This window comes from Poecilia formosa, unplaced genomic scaffold (genome assembly GCF_000485575.1).
Source record: "Poecilia formosa unplaced genomic scaffold, Poecilia_formosa-5.1.2 Scaffold595, whole genome shotgun sequence".
NCBI classification, from domain to species: Eukaryota; Metazoa; Chordata; class Actinopteri; order Cyprinodontiformes; family Poeciliidae; genus Poecilia; species Poecilia formosa.
The window spans coordinates 207,401-207,639 of NW_006800534.1; positions in this window are offsets into that span (position 1 = coordinate 207,401).

Consider the following 239-nt stretch of genomic DNA (forward strand, 5'->3'; position numbering starts at 1 on the left):
AATGAGTTTCCTAATAAAAACACAGATCTCTTTATTCAAAATATTTATTGTTACAAAGACAAAAATATTTTGATTCAAGCCCCAAAACTGAATCTTTTCACTGTTACTCTAGTGATGCCCTAGTGAAAAAAAATACTTTAGTATATTTCAAACATACTTACATTTGTGTAAGTACATTTCAAGAATATTAAGTATTAAGTATACTACATATAAATATATATAAAGTATACCAACATCCT